Source organism: Triticum urartu, chromosome 4 (genome assembly GCF_003073215.2).
Source record: "Triticum urartu cultivar G1812 chromosome 4, Tu2.1, whole genome shotgun sequence".
NCBI lineage: Eukaryota > Viridiplantae > Streptophyta > Magnoliopsida > Poales > Poaceae > Triticum > Triticum urartu.
Window position 1 is genome coordinate 187,983,761 of NC_053025.1, and position 6,000 is coordinate 187,989,760.

Sequence of the window (6,000 nt, forward strand, 5' to 3'; positions counted from 1 at the left end):
ATCTGAATACAACCAACACCAAGAAGGTATATTTGTGCAGCTACTCATGGCAAGAACATGGTCATAGGATGCATAGAATACTAGGTATTCACATGGAAAAACTAAACTTACTAATAACAGGCTGACAGAAACATTATAGCAATTTTAGAGCATGGTAGTAACAAGCTACAGCAGACCATAACTACAAACAAGGGCATGGATGGATAGAGCATAACAACATATACAAAACATCATTACTGAGCATCTCCAGATTATGCACGGACTCACTTGTACCATCACGTTAACATGGCAACGTAATGTAGAAGATTCGGACTTGGCAAGCTTGTTTCAATCAACACATGGCATATCATGAAGAATGGATTGCACCACTACAAAGATAGCATGATTATGCTCCTAAACCATGTTGGCATGATGCTCAAAATAAAATCACACAAAATGCTATGAAAAAGACAAATAGGCAAGTTACATCAGTTTTCAGCAGTTAACAACACTTAGCACTTTTGCAACGAGGATTAAGGCATCAATATGAATAGTAACATGCATGCAACCTACACCATCATGAAGAGCATCATAGGATGAACATTTTGACATATCATACACGCAAATTGGAGCCACATGTACAAAGTTATGATATGACAAAGATGCACACATGCTGCTGAAACTTAGGGACTTAGAAGAAATCAACCTAGCTGAAAACGTGGACGGGGAGGACCCGGGACGGAGTGGTACGGCACGGCAGAGCTGTTTGGGTCGAGGGTTGAGGCCGTTCTGGGACGGGGCGGTCCCAGAAGGTGGAATCCAAGGAGGCCACGTGGCCGGCGAGGGCCGGCGCGGCGCTGACTCGTCGGAGACGAGGCGGCGGGCGTGGCCAACAACGGGGAGGATGTGGATCCGGCGGGCGGCAGCGCGGCGAGGCGGAATTCGGTGGATTTGCGCCGACGAGGGGCGCGGTCGGGGCGGATCGGGAGCGGCGGCGGCAGATCCGACATGGCGCAGGTGGAGAGGTGCGGCGACGAGGCCGGAGGAAGAAGCGGGGACGGTGATGCAGGCAGCAGCGACGAGCGGACTAGGCAGCGGCGCGGGGAGGCTCGGGCGGCGGCACGTGCGCTGGAGGGCAGGGGCGAGCGGGCAAGGGAGCCAGGTACGGGGCGGTGGCGCTCGGGCCCGGGCAGGCTGGCCTCGGGCTCGCGGGCCCGCACGGTGGAGGTGCCGCGGGTGAGGTGGCAGCGTCGGATAGGCCGTGGAGGCGGCGGTTGCTGAGGTGGCGGCCTCTGATTGGCCGGTCTATGTGGCTGGTGGCGCTGGACGTGTCCGGCGGCGCGAGGAGAAGGGGGTTAGGGTTTTACTCGGGATTTGGACGAGGGGGCTATTTATATAGGCATAGGGAGCTAGGAGAGAGCTATGGAGGTGCGGTTTTCTCCCACACGATCGGGATCCAATGGCGAAGAGCATGGAGGGGGGGTTTAGATGGGCTAGCAGGCTGTTGTGGAGGGGTGTTGGGCTGCAAAGAGAAAGAGGTTCGAGGATTAATGCGGTTAACCTTTGGGGCATCAAACAACCTCCAAATGGAATGAAATTTCACAGGCGGTCTACCGGTGATATACCAAGACCGCCCGTCAACTCTTAGACCATTCCGAGAACGTTTTTCTCCTGCTCACGAAATGAGATCTAAGAGGTGCAATGGGTGCATGTGAGAGTTTCGGATGACGAAACGGACAACAGAGAAAACTTGGAAAACTGGACGGATGCAAGTTTTGAAAAACATCTAGATGAAATGCACATGATGACATGGCAAAGAGAAACACGCAAGCGAATGACATGGCAACGACGGCGAATAACTGAATGACATCTGGCGCATCGGACTCGGCGCATCACAGCCAGGCTCCGTTTCGGCTGTTCTGTCCATGCCGGTTGGCTCCCGATGAACATGACGCATTCCTTTGCCTCCTGATGAACACGACGCAGATTCTCTGTTCTGACTCAGCCGGTTGGCTGCCGATGAATAGGACGCCATTGCTACCGTCTATTGCCTCTCCATGTACACGAGCCCTGGCCGTACGTATGCGCGAGTAGGCATTCGAGACCCCGCCCGTATGTATGTATGTGGCCGTATTTTCTGGCCTCTGGCTATACATACGTGTACACAGTTTAGACTGGACTGCCTGAACTGCATCGTCAAGGGCTCTACTACTACACGTGCCGCTGCTTACCCGTCCCTGTTTCATCATTGCAGAGAGACCGATCGACCAGTATATACGTACATGTTCGCGACCAGACAGACAATGCTTCATACACTTTGACCGAGTGGGTCCCAGCTATCAGGGAGGATAAGGAGGCACTTCGTTGTGTGCGAATATATACCTGGTGAGTTCCAGCTGTCAGGGGGAAGAATAGTTTTTTGCCCGTAATATGGACACACTTCCTTTTGTGCGAAGATGTAGCTGGTGGGTCCCAGCTGTCAGGAAGGAAATGTTTTTGCGCAAAATACGGTAGCCCTTCCGACGGGTCCCCGCTGTGAGGTGGAGGAATCACTATTTTGCACGTAATAAGGAGGCCCTTCCATCCTGCGGCCATGGACCCAACTCCCAGCCTCTCCACGTACAGTCGTCTTCAGATGGAAGTCGTTCCTTCACCACGCTGACCACGCCGCGCCGAGAGAACCAAGGCAGTGGATGACGCGAGGCCTAGGAATGGAATGACCCCGAGCCGGGGAAGACTCGACAGTTGTTTCCCATGAGGTGGGGAGTATGAAGGTTTACTGGTTCGACTATATTGTGCGGCCGTCGTCGTCGGGGAATAACAGGAGGTATGTATCACGCCCAATATGCGACTCTATCCTAAAGGAACTCGAAGGTACCACTAAGGATAGAATCACATATCGGAGAAACTTTTGCAAGGTGGATGTCATTACATCATACCATTACATAGTAGTTGGGGATACATACAAAAGGCATACAAATGCCACATTAATACATCAAACATCATACAAGAGAACAACATCCGAATACAGATGGAACACACACAGAAACTGAAATGACATCCACCCTGCTAGCCCAGGCTGCCGACCAGGAACCTATCACAAGATCGACGAAGAAGAAGAACAACTCGAAAACAGGTAAACATCGCTCTCGCGTCATGATCATCGCATTACCTGCACCTGCAACTGTTGTTGTAGTAATCTTTGAGCCACGAGGACTCAGCAATCCCATTACCATGGGTGTCAAGACTAGCAAAGCTTAATGGGTAGAGAAGCGGTAAGTGGTGAGGTTGTAGCAGCGACTAAGCAATGTATGGTGGCTAACTGACGAATACAAGAGTAAGATGAGAAACTACGCAAACGGTCGCCAACTAGTAATGATCAATAAGTGATCCTGAACTACTTACGTTCAAACAAAACCCAACCATGTTCTCCTCTCGAACTTCCCCGAAAAGAGACAGTCATGGTTACGCACGCGGTTGGTGTATTTTAAATGAGTTTACTTCAAGTCCTCTACAACCGTATATTAACAAATTCCCATCTGCCACATAACTGCGGGCACGAATCTCGAAAGTGCAAATCCTGTAGGGGTGTCCCAACATAGCCCATGATAAGCTCACAATCCGCAGAGACAATCCTCCATCGTGGGACCCTCCAATCAGACTCGAAATCCCGGTGCGCAAGGCATTTCGACAATGGTAAAACAAAACCAGTAAGACCACCGGGTGCGTCAATACCCTGATAGGAACCACACGTGTCTCGTTCTCAGGACAACACCGTATATGCTAAGTGGATGATAACCAAATACCTCGAGTTGCCCCAAGGCGGCACCGCCGACTGCTAGGTACGTGGACCAACACTCATGTGGAGCACTATCCTGGGGGTTGATTAAGTCCACGGGGTCCGGAAATTACCTATGCAAGTTTTAATTTGTTATTAGGCAAATGGTAAAACCAATGTTGGGCCTTGCTGGAAGAATTTTGTTCAAAGCGAACTGTTAAGAGGGGCCCACAAACCCTCATCTTGTTAGGGACGCAAAATCAAGGAACATAACACCGGTATGAAGGAAACTAGGGCGACAAGAGTGGAAAAAATCACCAGGAAAAAGGCTTAGCCTTCCACCCTTTACCAAGTATATAGATGCATTAATTAAATAAGAGATATTGTGATATCCCAAGATATCCATGATATCCATGTCTCAACATGGGACAACCTGCAACTGCACCTGCAACTAGCAACGCTATAAGAGGGGTTGAGCAAAGCGGTAACATAGCTAAACAACGGTTTGCTAGGATGGTGGAAAATGTTAGGGGCTATCATGTCAATTTGGGAGGCTTGAAAAACAAGTGGTAGGTAGCGCGAAATAGCGATAGCATCGAGACAACTAGCATAGCAAAGATAGTAGTGAGATCCAAGGTGACGGTCATCTTGCCGGAGATCCCGCTAGGAAGAAGAACGAGTCCATGAAGAAGACGATCCCACGTAGTCGAATGAATCCTCACAATCACAACGAAACAGGAACTATCGAGAAGGAGCACAACCGGAAAGAAGCAAACAACATGGTAAACACACAACACATATCATGACATGATGCTCAACCAATTACAATGCGTGACAAGGCTACGTGATGCTAATCATGGCAAGAGAGGATGCATACAAGAACAACACATCAAAGCAAGTTTAAATGAGGACGGAAACTTCTCATAAAAATTCCGGTAAGTCCTCATAAGCAAATTTTGAAATTGGTGTAGATCTGAATAACACATTATGTTTAAGTGGTTAAACAGCAAGTTAAAGTGCACCATGATGATCTACGTGTCTTTCTAGTCAAGTTACATATAAAGTTCGTTTAATTCGAAGCTACGGCATAGAAGATATTAGCAAACAAGTTAAACATGGCATTGATGCAAATGCAAGAAAAACAACATCACAAACACTCCAAAACAAGGATGTAACAAGGTAACATGAAAATACATGCAAAACTAAGCAAGTTTCATTTAGAGCATGAAAAACAGAGTAAGACTGAAAACAGAGTAAGACTGAAAACAGATTCATGATACATAATTTGAGGCAACAAAAGTATATGCTACAGAAACATATCATGGCATCAAAGGGCATGGCAAACATGTACGGGTAGAGCACCACAAAACATGAAAACCGAGCTATTGCTAGAAACTACAAGAACATGATCAAAACATCATCGCAAGATTGCAAATGACAACAGATTCACAGACTTGGTGGAGTTTAGTGAACATGGCAGAAACAATGACAAGTGGGCATGTTTGCAAGCTTGGTTAGCTCAACATAAAGCATTTCATGGCATGTGAATGTAACAACCAGCAAGAAGGCATATTTGTGCAAGTACTAATGTGAAGAACATGGCCATAAGATGTATAGAACACTAGCTATTCACATGGAAAAAAATGAACTTACTGATAACAGACTGGCAGAAACATTATTTGGCAATTTGAGAGCATGATAACAACAAGCTACGATAGGCTATAAATGCAAAAAAGGGCATGGATTGATAGAGAATAACAAGATCTACAAAATATCCTTACTAAGAATCTCCATATTAAGCATGGATTCACTTGTAGCATCAAGTTAACATGGCAACATAATGTAGCAGACTCAGACTTGGCAGAAATCATCAAGTCACTGAAATCAGCAACAGCAAGTACCCTACTTTGCAAGCCCGTTCTAGTCACCATAGAGCACATAAAAATGCATGGATGGAACCAATTTAGAGATGGCATGAAGATGCTTCTAAAACATGCTGACATGATGCTCAAAAGATAAACACACAAAATGCTATGAAAAAGACTAAACAGCAAGTTACAACAATCTACAGTAGGTCATATCACTTAGCACTTTTGCAATGATAATTAAGGCATCAAGATGAATAGTAACAAGCAATCAAACTACACCACTATGTAGGTCATTCGGAGAGCAACATTTTGATATCTCATACACGCAAATTGGAGCGACATGCACAAAGATATGCCATGAAGAAGATGCACATA